Source organism: Callorhinus ursinus, unplaced genomic scaffold, assembly GCF_003265705.2.
Source record: "Callorhinus ursinus isolate GAN/ISIS: 27379988/994484 unplaced genomic scaffold, GSC_fseal_2.0 scaffold8, whole genome shotgun sequence".
Classification (NCBI taxonomy): domain Eukaryota; kingdom Metazoa; phylum Chordata; class Mammalia; order Carnivora; family Otariidae; genus Callorhinus; species Callorhinus ursinus.
In genome coordinates, this window is record NW_027397070.1 from 61,443,298 (window position 1) to 61,462,205 (window position 18,908).

At 44.2% G+C, this 18,908-nt stretch overlaps 1 protein-coding gene across 3 annotated transcripts in view; it reads right to left on the reverse strand.

Annotated features, from left to right (window-relative positions):
- Positions 1–18,908, reverse strand: part of TC2N (tandem C2 domains, nuclear) — a 56,766-nt gene that overhangs the window by 37,042 nt on the left and 816 nt on the right. Inside the window, exon 1 of one of the 3 annotated variants that reach the window (XM_025869460.2) lies at positions 1,035–1,144. The exons of 1 other annotated variant lie outside the window; for it this stretch is intronic. The gene's annotated coding sequence lies outside the window, so the exon portion shown is untranslated. Of the gene's footprint in view, positions 1–947; positions 1,145–18,908 lie in introns of those variants that run through there. One more of the 3 variants, XM_073895792.1, reaches the window with a different exon arrangement.

Consider the following 18,908-nt stretch of genomic DNA (forward strand, 5'->3'; position numbering starts at 1 on the left):
CAGTTTTTAACCACAATAAAGTTACATGTCAAAATATTAAATCAGTAAATAGGGGGTGTTGTTGTTAACTCAATGTCTTCCAGGCTACTTTTTACAATATTAATCAGGGGGAAAAAATTCTACTATATGCTTACCTGAAGTAAGAATCAATAATATTCTAAAAACCAAAGCAATCCTCTCACATGCTGTATTTTAAGTATTCTAAAGGAACCCATGTTTTTGGCTTGGCATGTATCTTGCCTATATATGGACGTCTATCTGGGTGCAATATACCCCACAAATCAGCCATGCCGTTTCCCTTTATTTAAAGGAAGCGACAGCACAGGAAGAGGGGAAAAAAAATTGGAAGAGACAGAAGCCAAATCTAAAATCAAGCTGAGTGTACAATTCGTGTTTTGCAACACCCCTTCTCTGCTTCTAAAAGTTTCAGGAACATCACAGATAAAAGATACTCAGCGAACCTGTTCTTATCCGACTCTCCATCTTTGCCCAGACCCCACCTGCGCCGGGCAGAGAACCGGGCGCGCAGCCGGCGCCGCCGTACTAAGGTCTCCCCTCCCTGCGTTCCGGGGGCTCCCACTGAACTGACCCAGGCAGGGCGGGGGGCCCGGTCTCGCCACCCCCCGAGTTACGGCCCCCCCCCGCCCCGCCCACGGTGAAGCCGGCCGTCGAGGGGCCCCAAACCTGCCCGGGGATCCCGAGAGCAGGCGTCGCTGAGGAGACCCGCGGACCAACCCAGAAGATATTTCTAAAGTTAAAGGAGATGAAAACCCATACAGAACAGTACGCCTGGTGAGGCTGGGGGCGAGAGGCTCTGCTGGGGCAGGGGCCGCTCTCGCACCGCCCCCCCTGCACTCCACGCGCCCGACCGGGAGGCCCGAGACAGCTGCGCGCCCGGCAGCGCCCCGCGGCGCACCTGAACCCGCGGCCCCCTCCCCGCCAGAGACCTGCGGCCCGGCCGCCCTGCGCGGGGTCTCCACGTGCGGCTCCCCAGGCGCCCCCGCTCCACACCGCGCTGAGCCGGCGCCGGTTACCTCCTGCCCCGCAGCAGCCACTCCGCCGTGGCCTCCCGCGGGAGCCGGGCCCCCGGTCACCTCGCGCGGCCGCACCCTGAGACCCTGCCTCCGGTCCCTCCGAGTCCGCCCCGCCCCCTTCTCAGGTCCGCCCCGCCCCCCGGAGGTGCGCGCCGAGGGGCGGGGCGGGGCGGGGCGGGGCGGGGCGGGGCAGGGCCGGGCCGCCCTCCCCCGCCCCCCTCCAATCACCTGAGCGCTCTGGGCGGGCGCTCTGGGCTGGTGCCCTCGGCCTCTCCCGTCTCGCCACTCCCAGTCCCTGCTCTCGGCTGCTCCCTCTGGAAAGATCTAACTGGGAGCCAGGCACAGTTTGGAGTGCATTGAGGGGTCAGAAGGGAGATTAGGAGGAAAGTTATTGTCCTGATGAACGTCTTTGTATAGGGAGGTTGGAGCGGTCTTTCTTGCCAGAGGTGTGGCTGCACCCTTTTCTTGGAAACAGAAGAACCTTTTCTAAGCTGCCTTGTATTTGTTACCTTAAGAATCAGCCTGCTTCTCTTCATTTTTGTGACTTTACACCTACTACCACCTTGCCAGCAATAGGTATGCTGGAAGGAATCCTAAAGGCATCTACTACAGTGCCCTGGGCCCCCATATTATGCTGGAATCCACTCTAGCACCCTGACAAAGAGTGGGCTGGCCCTTTTATGCTTCCCGTGCTGGGAATCTCAACACTGTTCTTAGAAAGTTGTTGAGTGACTTCCTGGATGATCTGTTGATGAATGGCTGAGCTTTTGAATGGCTGATGAGGTATAAATGAAAATTACTCTCCTTGAGGGTCACGACACACTGACAGACCGAAGAACGGTGTTTTATGGGCGCCTGGGTGGCTCAGATGGTTGAGCGTCTGCCTTCAGCTCGGGTCGTGATCCCGGGGTCCTGGGATCGAGTCCCGCATCGGGCTCCCTGCTTGGCGGGGAGTCTGCTTCTCCCTCTCCCTCTGCTTGTTCCCCCTTGTCTCTCTTGCAAATGAATAAATAAAATCTTTAGAAAAAAAAAAAGAACTGTGTTTTACTTGGTATCATTCTGTAGTTCCCAAATTTATTTGACCTGAAGGGTGGCAGGCCAAAATATGCCACTTTGGCATAAGGGTTTTTTTTTTTTTTTTTTAAGTTAAAAGCACTTGAGAAACAGCAGATACCAGAGCGCTCTGACCTTCCTTTTTCTTCCTGAAAACAGAAGATGAAACTCCCAAACGCAATATGTCGTCCCTGTACCAGGAGACAAGAAACATTCTTATCACCAGAGACAGGGAGTAGAGGACAAAGGAAATCGATACACACAAACCTTCCTAGTCACTTCACCATTAACTGCCTCAGCTCAAGCCTCTTTTTCACTATTTACGACCCTTTGTCCAACTTAGTGTGTAAGTGTTCAGCTCTAACTGCTTTTGATCCCCATTTTCCTACAAGGGCTGCTGTGCAGCATGTAAAACACTGTAAAGCTTTGCCCTTCTTAATCTATGTTAATTTAATTCTCAGCCCCAGCCAGAAACCCTAAAAGGGTGGTGGTAAAGTTTTGCCTCCCCTACACACCACACAACTGTCTTCTTAAGAAATGCCATTCGCCATCCTGGGCCATTAATGTTTCGATGCACACAGTTTGATAAACACTGCTTGAAAGCCCTCGTGCATTCACCTTCAATAATTTCTCTGTAACAAATGTTTGCAAAGCCCTGTACTGTTTACACAAAGCTCTCACATGAGTCATCTCATTGAACCCTCACAATTATGATGTAACTGTTATTATCCTTGTTTTACAGTTGAAAATACTGAGAGTCAAACAAATAGTGGCTGCCCAAGTATAGAGTCAAGATTGACTCTGGACTTCAGACTCCAAAGCTCTTAAACATATATTATATAAAATATGTGTGTGCATATATATGTATATGTACGTACATGATGTGCTGTACTTAAAGGTCAAATGAGAAAGCAAATATATATATTTTCTCTGACAATTTGTATTAGAAAAACTCAGTTTTCCACCTGTTGTAGGGGAAAACCCAGTTCTTTCCTCCTGTGTTTCTCTTGCCCCTGTACCTTCTTGACTCCTCATACAAAACACTTTCATTCTGACATTTCTGGTCTCCAACTGTGTGAAGGTTTTTCCCCACACCACGCAATTCTCTGCAACACCAGCTATATGTCCTACAATTCAATTCTGACATTCTGACGTTACTGACATTCTGACATTACTTACCGGAGAGAGCATCAGATCCCACGGGTGAAGGGCTCAGTCCCGTAAGACTGCCTCCCTGCACCGCCCCCCCCAACATCACATGCCAGCCAAAAGCCCAGGTTATCATCTGTGCTTCTGACCAACCAACCATAGATCAGAGGTTCCAATGCCCCCCCCCCCCCCCGGGTTCAATTCATTTGTGAGAGCATCTCACAGAACTCAGGGAAATGCTTACTTAATTTTACTAGTTTATCAAAGGATATGATAAAGGATACAGATGAACAGCCAGATGAAGAGATATATGTAAGGCAAGGTCTGGGAGGGTCCTGAACACAGGAGCTTCTGTCCCCATGGAGTTGAGGTGTATCACCCTTCCAGTGTGGATATCTTTGCTAACCTGGAAGCTCCCCAACCCCTGGACTATTGGGAAGCTTCCTTACATTGGCATGATCACTTACTAACCCCATTTCCAGCCACGCTCCCCTCTTAGGAGGATGGAGCGGGGCGAGTAGGTAGGAAATTCCGAGTTTCTAATCATGGCTTGGTCTTTCTGGTGACTAGCCCTCATCCAGGAGCCCACACAGTCACCTCCTGAGAACAAAAGATGCTCCCAGTGCTCTTATCGCTTGGAAATTTCCATGAGTTTTAGGAGCGTTCAGCTAGGAACCAGGGGCAGAGATCAATATTATTTTCTATTATCTCACACCCTTAAATAGAGCCCATCCTTGGCTAGCAACCTCCAGATGCATGTGTTAGTTCTCAAGGTCAAGGACCTTTACCTTTTACTCTCCTGAGGCACCTGACATCATAGTGCAGGGCACAAAAGTGTCTGTCACTCGAACGTGCTGAATGAACGAAGAATGAGTGAAATGTGTGAATGCTCAGTAATACTTATTAAACTAGACTGGGAACTTGGTTCCCTAACTGAACAATCTTAACAACCTCCTCACTGATGGAGGAGTCCCAAGAGAAAGCACTCCCTGAATTGTTCTTAGTTTCAGTCCATCTTCCATCTAAAAAGTCTTTCTTAGAAGAATCCACCCCTATTGACAGATAGAGTTCTTTGAAAACAATGAAACCATTCCTTTTGTTTTCCTTGAAATGGGCCTTCTTCCTGTTCCGCTTTCAGAGGCAAGGCTACATTGATAGGGATGGAGGATACTGTACACCTTTCTTTGTGTCCTTCTGTTTAAACTCTTCCCATAAAGTGTTGCAACATTCTGAGTGGCTTTTGTGTGTTGATTTTTAATATGTTTTTTTTTTTTTAAAGATTTTATTTATTTATTTGAGAGAGAGAGAATGAGAGATAGAGAGCATGAGAGGGAAGAGGGTCAGAGGGAGAAGCAGACTCCCTGCTGAGCAGGGAGCCCGATGCGGGACTCGATCCCGGGACTCCAGGATCATGACCTGAGCCGAAGGCAGTCGCTTAACCAACTGAGCCACCCAGGCGCCCGATTTTTAATATGTTTTTAATGTTTAATGTCTTTTATTCGTTGGAGCAGATCTGAGGAGAAAAATATAATTGGGTTGACGCAGATAACACTGCTGCTTAGATTTCACTATCCCTATTCTTTCATTTGATAGAGATAAATCATTTAATCCCTGTCTTAATCCCTTTTATTCATCCTTCCTTCAGGGCAGTTTACAAATGCTTGGTGACTCAGTCCAGCCCTACCTCTTAGCCTCACCTCACCTTCACTACGCCCACCACACATTGTTGACCTTCTGAATTAATTGCTATTCCCTAAATTGCCAAATTTGCACTTCGGTTCCCCTGACCTCCATTTTATAGGTCATCAGTTGACAAATGGATGTTCATGCAGCTGAAGTATCACCTCTTCTGGAAGGTGAAACTTTATAACACCCATCCCAGAGTGAATTAGGTACCCTACCTCAGCCCTCCTGCCACCACGCATCCATATCTCTGTCATGGCCCCTACACAATAATTGTAATTGTTGGCTTCTTTTCCCTCTTCCTACTAAACTCATTCTATGTGAGTTACCAATAGACAGGAATTATGACTTCCTGAGCACCTAGCATAGCACCTGCCACATAGAAGGTCCTCAAGTATTTGTGGAATGAATGAGAAAAGAAAAATCTTTAAAAGAATATGAACTCTTAGAGCACTCATGAAAAAAATCTCACAAATATAAATGGTCATTTGGATAGTACATAACTGTACATAGTTATTCATTAGTTTGTTCATGTGCTTATGCAACTAACAATCTTGATTACCCATGGTGTACCAGGAACAGTCCTGAGCACTTGCTTCAGAGGGAAGTGACCTTTCAGCAGAGCCATAAACGCTCACCAAACTTTCATTCCTTTTCCTGAACTTTAAAAGCTAAACTACTTTGTCCATTCCCCCATACATGTGGTCAGTTCTCACTGATGGAATTTGAGCAGAGGTAGAATTTCACTTCTGGGTCTAGGCAATTAAGAAGTGGTGAGTCCTTTCCCCACTCTCTCCTTCTTCCCATTCTTTGACTACCTTAGACCATTGCTAAAGCTGAAAATGCAACCAGATGGAAGTCCAGGTCCCTGACTGACTTCAAAGAACAAGGCTCCCCCTACCAACCACTAATCTTGACTGGATTATGGGCACCTGGGTGGCTCAGTCGTTAAGTGTCTGCCTTCGGTGCAGGTCATGACCCCAGGGTCCTGGGATCGAGTCTCATATCGGTCTCCCTGCTCGGCGGGAAGCCTGCTTCTCCCTCTCCCACTCCCCCTGCTTGTGTTCCCTCTCTTGCTGTGTCTCTCTCTGTTAAAAAATAAATAAAATCTTTAAAAAAAAAATCTTGACTGGATTGTGATTGTAAGTGAAAAATAAACTTTATGGTATGAACTACTAACATTTGTGGATTTTCTCCCCCCAGCAGGTAACTTTATATACCCTGATTAACACAGTCATAAATGATTGCATATAGATTAAGACACTAGAAAATTGTTGTCTCCTGCTTTAGGCATTGCATGGGAGACATGGAACATGAAAATCTATCAAAGGTATTAAGGTCATAGAGACTTTAAGTTTGTCCCAAGTGGACAAATAAATATCTTTATGGATACACAGCCCTCTGTGCTCTCTCTCAGGTGGCCACCAGATCAGAATGTTGACATTTTGGGGCACCTGGGTGGCTCAGTCAGTTAAGCGTCTGCCTCCGGCTCAGGTCATGATCTCAGGGTCCTGGGATAGAGCTCTGCATCAGGCTCCTTGCTTAGTGGGGAGTCTGCTTCTCCCTCCCCCTCTCCCTCTGCTCATGTGTGTGCGCTCGCTGCTCTCTCTCTCCCTCAAATAAATAAATAAAATCTTTAAAAAAAAAAAAAGAATGCTGACATCTTGACCTGAAAGCTAGTATAGAATCAGATTCATCACATCATCTCCATCATCTTTTTTTTAAAGATTTTATTTATTTGAGAGAGAGAGAATGAGAGAGAGAGAAAGCACATGGTGGGGGGAGGGTCAGAGGGAGAAGCAGACTCCCTGCCAAGCAGGGAGCCCGAAGCGGGACATGATCCAGGGACTCCAGGATCATGACCTGAGCCGAAGGCCGTCGCTTAACCAACTGAGCCACCCAGGCGCCCTCATCTCCATCATCTTTATCAGCCCTTGTGAATCTCCTACCTGCACTTTGAAGAATTTCCTTGAGTGAGCTGCAGGAGGTCCAGTGTCCCTCAAGTGGAGTACAGAGTTGACTCTTGGACAACATGGGTTTGAATTGCACAGATCCACTTATACATGAGTTTTTTACAGTACAGCACTGTAAATGTATTCTCTCTCTCTTATGATTTTTAGTAACATTTTTTTCCTCCAGCTTACTTCATTATAAGAATATAGCATATAATATATATAACATACAAAATATGTGTTAATTGACTGTTTATGTTATCAGTAAGGCTTCCAGTCAAGAGTAAGCTATTAGTAGTTAAGTTTTGGGGGAGTCAAAAGTTATACCCAGGGCACCTGGGTGGCTCAGTTGGTTAAGCGACTGCCTTCGGCTCAGGTCATGATCCTGGAGTCCCAGGATCGAGTCCCACGTTGGGCTCCCTGCTCAGCAGGGGAGGGGGGTCTGCTTCTCCCTCTGACCCTCCCCTCTCTCATGCTCTCTATCTCTCATTCTCTCTCTCTCAAATAAATAAATAAAATCTTAAAAAAAAAAAAAAAGTTATACCCAGATGTTTGACAGCTTAAGGGGCTGGCACCCCTAACCCCGCCTTGTCCAAAGGTCTACTGTTTGTGGAGAGATATAAAATAGGAGTGAGAAGATAAGCTCTGAAGGCTTAGAAGAGAGGTTGTATGTTAATCTTCAGGACACATGCTGAATAAACGGGACTGTTTGCAGTGGGGTGAGTTTCTTCCTTTTTCTTTTCCTTCTCCCGTCATCGTTCCTGGGTAACTAGTACCCACTACAGCTAAGGTAAAAGTGGGAACATGGCTGGTCATAGATGCTCCACCAAGAGACCTAACATGATGGAGGCCTCCTTCCTCAGTGCCCTTGCCCCAGAGTCCTTCCCCAACACAGGACCATCCTCCCCCTCCAAACCCTGTTAATCAATGAAACTTCATAGCACCAAAGGCTGACGGTTTCATGGAAGCCTAAATGAAAAATATTCAGCCCCTAGGACAAGAGCAATAGCACCAGTGAGATCAAAGGATGGTTATAAAAGAGGATAGGGAAAAAAAAAAAGACGATAGGAAGAAAGAGAAGATTCAGAAAAAAAGAGGATTTTCTACCAACTATAATATCAACTCACCTGGATGGAAAGCTAGTCCAGAGAGGATGAAAGACAGGTAGAGCACATCATGTGGACCTGTGTCAGGATTCCAGAACAAATGCCCCCAGACTCACTGAATAAAGCGAAGAGATATCTAAATCCCTACTTCCTGTGAACTCTGCATGGGTTGGAAGAAATGATTCGAACCTGAAGAAAATGCTCTGCATTCTTCTGGACTCCATGTACAGTGGCTTACACTGTGCCAACTTGCTTAAGCTGAAACTACATTTTCCACAATTTCTTTCTCTATATGGTTCTATGTTAGAGTGACCAAAAGAGGAATTTGGACAAGATTTGGAAGGTACAAATGAAACAAAGATTTTACTCTTGAAAGATTCCCATGATTACAGGGGCAGAAAAGCAGAGATGCTGTCAGGTTCTAGCTTGTCCTTGCTCCCCATGTCTTACTCTTCTTCCTAACCACTGGCCCTGCTGACTACCTGAGTCCCAGGCCCACATCCAAAGCTTAGCTGGGGATCTACAGAGCTGACAGCTGTCCAAAGACTTTTCCACAGCTCTTCTGTGGATTCTACTTGAGAGGCTAGGTGTGCCCAGCTTTCTAGATGCATTCTGAGCTCTGACCCTCTAAGTTCACCTACACCAGGGCTTCTTGGGGGCAGGTTAGACTTCGATCTTTCAATCTCACTTCCAGACCTTTATTTCCCCCGTTTCTCCCACAATTCTGTAAGATCTTATTCTTACATTAGTAATACTCTAATGGTTCCGCTTCCCTGATGGAAGCCCTCTGATTTGCCGTGCATGTACTTGGCTGCCCAATGGGAAGATTACATGGATTGTACCTTTCTTCCCTTCCCCTATGAAAGACAAAGTGCTGGTGTTATATATAGGACTACAAACATTTGGGTAAAACTACACACTGGGAGAGATCTCTCCAAGAGAGGGTAGTTATTTAGTTGTCTTCTGGTATGACTCTACTGTAGTATAGAAACGAACTCTCCACTTTTCAAACTTAGAAACTTGCTTCCTTTCCCCTTTAGCATTCTAAGTTAAACTCTGTTGAAGAAGAAGTCTCAGTCAAGCTCACTAAGGGCTGAGCTAGGCAATAGGGTCTATGAATATTAATAGGGCCTATCTCCGAATATAGCATGAGGAAGAGAATTGTTGCAGGTCCCAGACATTTCTATCTTATGGTGCAAACACTACACCCTGCAGAAACAACCGCATGGGAGGCTGAGTGATCATCAGAAGGTTGCTTGGGCTGGGAAGCAGAACCAAAACTAAAGGAGTTAGGAGAAATACCGAGTGATTAATAGCAGCAAGTTATGATAGCCATCGTCAATACCACAGAACAGACTGGTCTGCCACAGTTGCAGACAAGCTGTGTGGTTTCACTCACCAAGGGTACAGTCCTACCTATACAACTCTCTGTGGTAGATTACAGTCTTGGCCTCAGTTCTTCAACCCTTACTGTACCCAATGTCTTTGCCCTGACTTTGAATTTCTTCCCCTCAAGGAGTGGAATATATTTCCCTACCCTTTGACTATGGGTTCAGCTATTTGACTTGCTTTGGCTAATAAGGTGATACAGAACCAAGAATGCGAAAGTTCTGAGCTTAGCTGAAGAGGCCTCGCATGTTTCTGCTTACCCTTTTGCACTTCTGCCAATGCCATGAGGATATTTTGCCTGAGCCAGCCAGCTGGTCCAAGGAGGATGAGAGACATGGAGTGGAGTCATTCCAGATAAGCCCAGACTGGATGAGCTAATCCCCAGCTGACCAGCAGACACATGAGAAATGAGAGATGATTGTCATCTTATGTCATGGCAAATGGGGACTGTTACACAGTAATAGTTGCTTGACACACCCCCCCAACCGTGATTTTCTCTCTTTTTTTTTTAAGATTTTATTTATTTATTTGACAGAGAGAGATAGCGAGAGCAAGAACACAAGCAGGGGGAGTGGGAGAGGGAGAAGCAGGTTTCCTGCAGAGCAGGGAGTCTGACGTGGGGCTCGATCCCAGGACCCTGGGATCATGACCTGAGCTGAAGGCAGATGCTCAACGACTGAGCCACCCAGGCACCCCCCAACCGTGATTTTCTGTGGTGAGGTGGGGGAGGTGCTCCCAGCCCACTGTGGCCCCAGAGTTCCATGCCAGTGTGCCCAGGACCCCCTCTCAAGTCACTAGGGGGCACTAATTGGGCCAATAGTAAGTAAGAGGATTTGGCCCCACACCTTCAGTAAAATTCTGTTTGACATTTTCTATCCTTTTGGCCAGACATAAAATCTAAATATCTGTCACAGCAGGAAAAGAGAAAGATTTCAAAACTCTTCGGAAGACTACGTCTGAAGATTAGTGGTTGTTTACAAACGCAACTCAAACTCACTATCTGAAATAAAATTTGAAGCCTATCATTTGTGACTTTTGTTTTCATCAGAGTTTTAGGAAAACTCATCCGCCCAGCAAAATCCCCAGGCAGTGTAGGATGCCAAGACTTTCTTTCCTTCTCTTTAAAATTGCTCCAACTCCAAAAGGGAAATTCATGAATAAATGTGGTTGGCAGATGAACCACATATCCAAAGATGTATTCTTATGACAATTGCATCTTAATTTGTTAGTTCGAAGTATGCATTGATCTTTATATAAATTAGAGGCATTGGACGGAAGGGGAGGTGTCCTCAAAATATTTTACAGTCTTTTTTTTTTTTTTCAGACATTCCTTCTTTCCCCATGACTCCCTGCCTTTCGCTAGCTTCCCCCACCCTTCTACTTTACGAGGGGATGGATGAAATTGGGATATTTTTTGAGGAAACGTGGGAAGTCTGCAATCCATTTCCTACTTGATGTGAGCTTCATTTACCAGAAGGAAAAAGAAAAACAACAAGGCAAACACACTTCCAGCAAAACTGGACAGCAGTTCCACGGACTGGCTTTTAAAGAGCTATTGTATCACTCTGTGAGGTGACAACACTCCAGGGACAGGCCAGGGTCTGTGAGGGCCAGTGAAGTATACTCTCCCATTCCTAAAAAACATCCCCTCAGGAAACAATTTGGTGTTTCCTGCAAAACATGAACTAGCTTGGCAGTCTGACCAACTCAACACCCCTGTTCATCTCATACCACATGCCTGATTAATAACAGTAACTAGTCCGAGAACATAGTGAATACAACTTCAATAGGAAAAGGGGGCAGGAGAACAAACAACACCCTTGCCAAATGGATACGCATGCACACATGCCTACACGCTCATACGTATACTTAGCATAGACATATACTTAACATATAAAGCCACTTAAAAATGTTGAGAAATATAAAATGCCTCAATCAAAACCACTTGAGAACAGGGTTAAAAATTACTTCCCCCCCTCCCATCCAAATACATTTGGAATGATAATAGCTGCCATTCTCTGCTGACCTATCATATTCCAGGCACTGCGTAATGGCGGGTGTGTGTGTGTGTATAAATATATATATATATATTTTTTTTTTTTAATTCTTGCAACAACCCTGCAGAGTGGGGATTATTATCTAAACTTTATAAATAAATAACTTTTCCGAGATCACAAGGAAGTGATGAAGGAGTCAGCATTTGACCCCAAGGCTGTGTGTGACTCTAAAGGTCAAGCTCCTTTTATTAAATCACAGGCTTGGTCAGCAAACTGGGAAGTCCAGACATAGGAGTTATGTTTATATAAATCCAATTCATTACTTAAGGCCCATTGAAATCACCATCTCCTCTATGAATTCTTGACTTGTTCTAGACAGAACTCTGATGGTTACAAGAAACAGAAACCCACTCAAATTAGTTCAAGTGAAAGGAGAACACAGTATTCTGGGCAAGGAGACAAAAGGAACAAACTTTTTCAGGAATCTCAATGAATGAGCCCCAGGAAGGACAGGACCCAAGATAGACCAGACATGCCCCTCATCTGCAGTGTGCTTCTTTCTGCACACCTACACATCCAAACCCACCTCTTAGAGTCTCTAATCCCTCATAGCTGCAATCTGCACCCAGTCCCACAATGGCTGCCTTGAGGGCAACTCTGCTAGACCTTTGAGCTCAGGGCCCATGACCCCAAAGGAAGTAACTGCATGTCCCTTTCCAGATTCCTGCCATCTGATAGGCTCAGCTCAATGTTTCCACACACAAGACACAGGTTGCTGGCTGGTCTTCCTCAGCTTACAGTTAGGCACCCCTGGGTCAGATGTTGACCTTGGCCCAGTCAGAGGCAGTGGGGAGGGAGGATCACATGATCTGCTGCTGCACCTCCTGGGCAGGGAAGCCCCCTGAAATCCAGTAAATGCTCAGCCCTTACTCTCCTTTTCTTTACAAGGCTGGCTTATGCGCCTGCTTTAGCACTCAATTTTAAGTTGCCTCCTCTTGTTCTCCAAATGTCTTTTATCTTCCAGGCTCCTAGAGAACCACATCTTATCTCTATGTTGCAATGCCTCAGGGAGTGCTAAGAACACAGTGGACACTTAAACATTGTTTGCTTTGTTAGAGTTCATCATGGGGCAGGACAATGCAGATGACCAGGAAGAACGTCTTCCCTCTTTTCCTCGCCCACAGAAAGACCAACAGAACTAGAAAGAGAATATAAAATGTGATCACAAGTCCTTAACCTCACTGGCTTAGCTTCAGCCTAGTGGAGAAGAAAAAGAATTTGACCCTGAGCACACAGACTATCTAGAGGTCCTTCTAACTCTTATTTAAAAACCATCCAGGCCAATAGCTCTCAACCTAGAATTAATGCTTCCATGTAACATATCCTTGCTCTGATTCCATCCATTTATCACCCATTCAGAGAAGTCTACTAGAATTGAAATAAATGCCTCTTCTGCTATTGTAGCGGTAAGTTTGATTCTGCTCCAATTTGCAAAAGAAAAAAGAAAAAAAAAGTAAATAGTTTCAAACCTTGGTATTCAATTACTGGTAACAAATTACTGGAAGCCATGCTACAATTGGCATTGTAATTGAAAGCTGTTAATGTGGGACATTCTGCTGCCAATCACTGAGATGACGCTAACTGTACCAATGAGGATACTGTCAGCCACAAGTAACAAAAAGACCCAACTGAAATGGTCATAAAAATAAGGAAATGTATTAATTTGTGTGGTGGCTTAAATCATGTTCATAATTCTTTGAAATTCCTCTCATCAAAGGTTGGGCTCCATGTCCTCTCTCCTTTATGTAGGCTAACCAATAGTGACTGGTTGACCAAGAGAGTACTATGGAAATTACAGAATGTGGAAGTAAGGAAATAGGACCTAAAAAGCAGTACAATTTCTACTTGGCTGTCTTTGGGTGCTTGCTCTTAGAATCCAGCCACCATGCTCTAAGGAAGCCGCAGCAGTTTGTGGAGAGACCCACAGGGAGAGGCCCACACAAAAAGAACAAAGGGCCAAGACCCTCAGATCCGATGGAGCCATCTTGGAAGTGGATCCTCCAGCCCCTGGTTGAGCTGCCCCAGCCGACACCTAGTGGAGCAGAGACAGCCTTCCCCACTGAGCCCTGCCCCAACAGCATTCAGAAGCTAAATAATGATAAAACGCTGTTGCTTTAAGCCTCCACATCTTGGGTGGGCTAACCGGAAAGGAAGTGTAAAGGTAGGGGGGACTCCAGAGTCATTGCTTTAGCAATCCCATTGTGTATCATTGAATGTTTCCCTTCCTTTTGCTCTGCTCTAGATTACATAAACTTTATCCTAAATCAACTTCCCTTATGTTTGTAGAACGGCTTCCAGGGACAATCAGACCCTCTTTCTTCAATTCAGATGAGGGGGAGAGAGTGAATTCCCCCAAACTTCTCTTGGGAGATCAACTTTTCCAGACGCCGGCAAACATCTCTTCCTATCTCTTTGGCCAGAACTGGGTCACATGCTCATTCTTGAATCAGTGACTGGTATAGAGAACGAGATAACATTTTGACTGAACAGGCCTACCCCTTAAGTTGAGATCAACTTCCCAAACCATACTGCTGCTACTTATGCGATAGCATTGATGTTGGGAAAGCCACTTCACTGATTGATCTAAAACTTCCGAAAAGAGGGTCCAGTACATGGGAAAGCCCTCATGTTGTGACAGACCCCATATATGATAACTAGAAAAAGATTCACAGGGTTGGAACTGTCCTGAGTAAGTTACACAAGAACTAGCTTTGTACAGATCGCGAAGGACTTAAAGTCTACTTTCTAAACCCATTGACTCAGAACCCTTCCTTTGTCCCCTGTCCTGGCATCTCCCACTTTTATCATCTGTCTCTCCTTTATCAGCCATCTGCATACTTACACCTACTCTCTGGCAAAGGTTGGCCCAGCAGGAGAAAAAATGCACTATTCAATTTCTGGTAACTTTATTCCAATCTCCCTCAGAAGACTAACCCCCCTGAATAGGCACATGTTGGTGTCATAATTTTTCCTATTTTTGCTGATAAAATAATTAAGGCTTTATGGCTTGGGCAGATTACTTCTCCCTGCATCTATCTATTCAAATGAGAAGTGAAAAGAGTCGTCAGAAGATTGATAACCTTTCCAGCTCCAAGAATCTCTGCCTTCTGCCTGCTATCCTCTCCAAGATGGCCAGCGCCATGCTTGAAAATCCATGTCATTTTGGGGCAGTCATGCTCTATGCTCTTCTTTAGAGTCACCATCTCCCCATCTTTAGTTTGCTTTCACTGCTCTGGGCCATCTCCAAATTCTGCCTTCCTTCTTCACTTCCAGGACTAAATGTAACAAGGATTCCTTAACTTTTCTACATGGAGATTTTCCTGCTCATAGCTATTGACATTGTGCTGACTGCTTTAAACACAGTACAATGTTGGGATGGAGTCCAGAAAATATTTAATTTCTCAAAATTGAGTAGGATAATTCTTGGGGAAAAAATACATGTGTGGATTAAATTTAGGGTGCTCAAAGTAGACATCTACCTAGAATCTGATCCTAAGAACCACCCTGTCCTCCACTTCAAATGTGTACTTCTAGGGGCTCCTGGGTGGCTCAGTTGTTAGGCATCTGCCTTCGGCTCAGGTCGTGATCTTGGGGTCCTGGGATTGAGCCTTGCATTGGGCTCCCTGCTCTGCAGGGAGCCTGCTTCTCCCTCTCCTGCTCCCCTCTGCTTGTCTCTCGCTGTGTCTCTCTCTGTCAAATAAATAAATAAAATCTTTAAAAAAAAATGTGTACTTCTAGAAGTGGCTACTATATTTTCCCAGGATGTCACCCCCTCAGTCAGAGTTCATTGGCTCACAAGAAGGCACCTGAACCAAGGAGTGTCCATCAGAATCTTTCTCTAGAATTTTTTTCTCCAAACTATAACCAGGAAAGAGCAGTCAGTTCTCTTTTTAGTGATGGAAGAACTTTTGGTGGACATATCTCCAAGGGAGAAGTCAACATACAATAAAATAAAGTAGACATTCTGAGAGAGGTAAATATGGTATAAGAGGTTCCAAAGGCACAAGATTTTTTGGTTACATTCATTCCTGAGGGAAGATGCACCCTGTTTTTTCCACTGTTCTAGTACACAAGCCATACTGAGTATAAACCCACAAATTACATCTTTTGTCTAAGTTAACACATGTTTAGTTTCTGTCACTCAAACACAAGACACTTACTGTGAATTCTCAAAAAAACTAGGTCCCTACAAGATTCTTTGGAGCCGGGTCTTTGGCTTTTTCATTTGATAGTGATTTACATACATTTTCATTTGCTTTGCATGCTCACCTCTCAGTATTTGTTTAAGGCATAGGGTACTGGAAAAAAAACATGGGATTTAGTGGCAGAAGACCGGAGTTTAAATTCTGGCTTTAATATTTTTTTGTGGCAGTGCAAGGACCTACCTGAGACTTGATCTCTTTCCTGCAAAGTGGAAATAATAATAGTCTTTGCCCTAGCAACCTCTCAGGGTCATTATGATGATCAAAATAAGAAAATGGGAAGGGACAGGTCATATTCATCTTTGCACTCCTAATGTCTACATAAAGGGTTGGACAATGGTGTAGATACTGAACAAATCTTCAATGAGTGAAAGAAAAAATATCAAAGCACAAAGCATTCTGTACACTAAAGCACTATTTTAAGTATGAATTGAAATGATTAAGACCATTTCACAATAGTGGAGTGTATGTATAAAGATTTATGTTGGCAGGTTAAGTTGATCTTTGGGCTGAATGACAACTTTGTAACTTCCTATAAGCTTCCTATAAACCAGATGTGAAGTGACTGGAACCTGTGTCCAGTACCCCTCTATTCTCTTTGGTTATTCTCCCTCTGTTTGGTCCAGACAGGGTGTCAAAGTCTCTGGTCCTAAGTTCTAAAAGTGGCCAATGCTTTGGAGCTGCTAGATGCTGTTGCAGAAACATCTAGATGGTGATAATGGTGAAGAAAGTGGTTATTAAAATGATCTAAGGCCCTTTCACTTATGATAATTAGCACATAAACTTAACTCTCCCTCTGGAGCATCAACATACCTAAGGCTCCTACCAAACTCTCAGGATGGAAATTGCCCATTTGTGACTCCTCTTTCCCTTCCTAAATGCCTATTGCAAAAGTATACAAGGAAGACATGAGGATTCAAGAAGCACCGTTACCTGGGGCCATTCAATGTAGGGGCAAACAGATCTATACACTGTATTATAATACAGCAGAGTGTGGCCACCAACGTTTATAATGATAGTACTGAATCATCATCAAGTCAAACTTTAATAGTCTGGCTACCAAGACAAGAAAGTGGATAAAATTTAATTTTTAAAATCCACCAGAATGACTAATATTAAAGGTTTAGTGCCTCAAAAGGTATATTCTCAATCATCTGAAACACAGCTCCCAAAATGATTTATTTTCCAGCTATTCAAGAGGGCCTTAAAATTTTGGGGTATCTTTGCTCATTCAATGGTTCAATAAGTTAGTTGCAGGTAGTAGATGCCCATAACTTAAAGCTCCTAACCCTTAACATTGTACAGTAGGTGAAAATGAACAACCTTCCAATAGTAAGTGTATGCTGTTGGGATAAAAATGCTTTGCCCCACTAACTTTGACTTCTTCCATTTATAAGGGAAAATTTATCTTTGGCCAAATTTCCTACAGCAAAGATTGCTGAAAAACAAATGCATTCTTGTGGGTTTTAGATATTTTCGTAAATCCCCACCAAGAGATCACTAACTTATTGTTAATTGTTTGAAATAAATTATCTCCCACTTTCCTACCTTAATAGATATAATATTATAAGTGTGCTTTAACCCCTGCTGTACCAATGAACCATACAGAAGAAACTTCCTTGGCATATTGAAGGAGCAGTGAGAGGGCCAGAGCAACTGGAGCAAGAGAAAGAGAGGGAGAAGGGGAAACCTGGGACAGAGGCGCACAGGGCAGTGTTCAGGGTAAAAGAGATTGCATGGGCCATCGTAAAGACTTTTGCTGTTATTCTGAATAGGCTGAGAAGCCATTGGAAGGTTTGGAGTAGAGGAATGACATGAACAGATTTAACTTTTATTCGGATCACTCCAGCTGTTGGGTTGAGAGGGGATGGCAGGGAGCAGGGGCAAAGCTGGAAGCAGAGAGACTGGCTAGCCATCTCACTATAATGGAGGCATGAGAAAAGGGTGGCTGAGACCAAAGTAACAGCCATGAAGGTGATGGGTGTGCAGGCTGAATGACAGAACACGAGGAAAGACATAGCACAGTGACTGGCATGGTCAGTCCCCAGTAGATGAGGGTTATTTTTTTTTTAAAGATTTTATTTTTATTTATTTATTTGAGAGAGAGAATGGGATAGAGAGAGAGAGCATGAGAGGGGGGAGGGTCAGAAGGAGAAGCAGACTCCCCGCTCAGCAGGGAGCCCGATGCGGGACTCGATCCCGGGACTCCAGGATCATGACCTGAGCTGAAGGCAGTCGCTTAACTGGCTGAGCCACCCAGGCGCCCCTAGATGAGGGTTATTATTAGTATGATGGCTTTCTGACCCCCAAGACTCATCAATAAATGGTTGGCTGGTCAAGTGACAGATCCAGCTGCATGATCACAAGTCAGAGTCAATGTCAGGATTAGAAAAGGAACTTTTTGAACATTTCTACAAAGATCAGCCAAAATGAACTGAAATTGAGTCAAAACTAAAGTTTATGCTTCCCCTCCTTGAACTGTCTGCTTGGATCATTTAAAAAATTACACACACACACAAACACATATACATACATATGTACACATGAAAAACCTGTGATCAAAAGGGTTGTTGAAATGTTGCAGTTGCCCAGAATCCAGCCTGGCCTTGCAGCACTCATAGATATTAAAAATCATTTCTAGGCTCTTATATTTTTTGGTTTAACAAGCACAAGAGGCCATGAACTCCAATATCTGAAGCAAACGTGTTAAACATCTGGGATCTGGCGTAAGTTTCTCCTGTGGGATGCATTGTTTGTGCAAACTTTTATTGAATAAAAAAAAAAAAAAAAGGACTGAGTTTCAAAATATTCGTGTAACCTAGTAAGAATATTTCTCTGAAACCAGAGTCAAAACACAGAGTTCTTCAAACCACCGAATAAACTTAATTTAAAATCAGGCTAGATATCAGTTCTTAAAACAGAGAGTGTCTAAATGAAATCAAGCTTACGGATCCTGAGCCCTCACGCTAACAAGAAGATGGCTCGTGTAAATTAAGTGGATTTTTCCAGGTTAATGGCTGAGGCTCACAACCACTCTCAGAAAGGCATGGCAAGATCTGTCACTTAAACACAATTGATCTTGGGCAATTTACTTTACCTCTGGGCTTGGTTTTCCTTATTTCCTATAAAAAAAATTGGGAAAAAAAATACTGCCCCACAGGTCTTGGAAATTTGTAAGCATAAAAAAATAGAATACTAAGGGTGACAGAACTTTTAAAGCTCTCTAAAAATAGACACATAGAAGAGGAAATATAGACAGGGAAGAGGAAGAAGTAGAATGTAA